Genomic DNA, 323 nt, shown 5'->3' with positions numbered 1-323 from the left:
CACACACACACACACACGCACACACACAGTCAGGCATAAACACACGTACATGTATGTGTGTGCATACATGCATATAAAATAGATTTCTTTCTGTTTATGTCTCCTAAATCTCCTCAGAAGCCTTGATCAGCCGTGGGATGTGGTGGAAGACCCTTGCCCAGTGTGCCACACTTTGGCACAGAACTAAAAGGCATTTGTTATACACACACACACACACATTTTCTATCGATTCTTTTATTAATTTCTCTTCTTTTATTGTTGGCACTCCGTCGGTTATGACGTCCAGGGTTCCAGTTGATCCGATCAACGGAACAGCCTGCTCG

Source organism: Octopus bimaculoides, chromosome 30 (genome assembly GCF_001194135.2).
Source record: "Octopus bimaculoides isolate UCB-OBI-ISO-001 chromosome 30, ASM119413v2, whole genome shotgun sequence".
Taxonomy (NCBI): Eukaryota; Metazoa; Mollusca; class Cephalopoda; order Octopoda; family Octopodidae; genus Octopus; species Octopus bimaculoides.
This window is presented reverse-complemented; position numbering follows the sequence as displayed.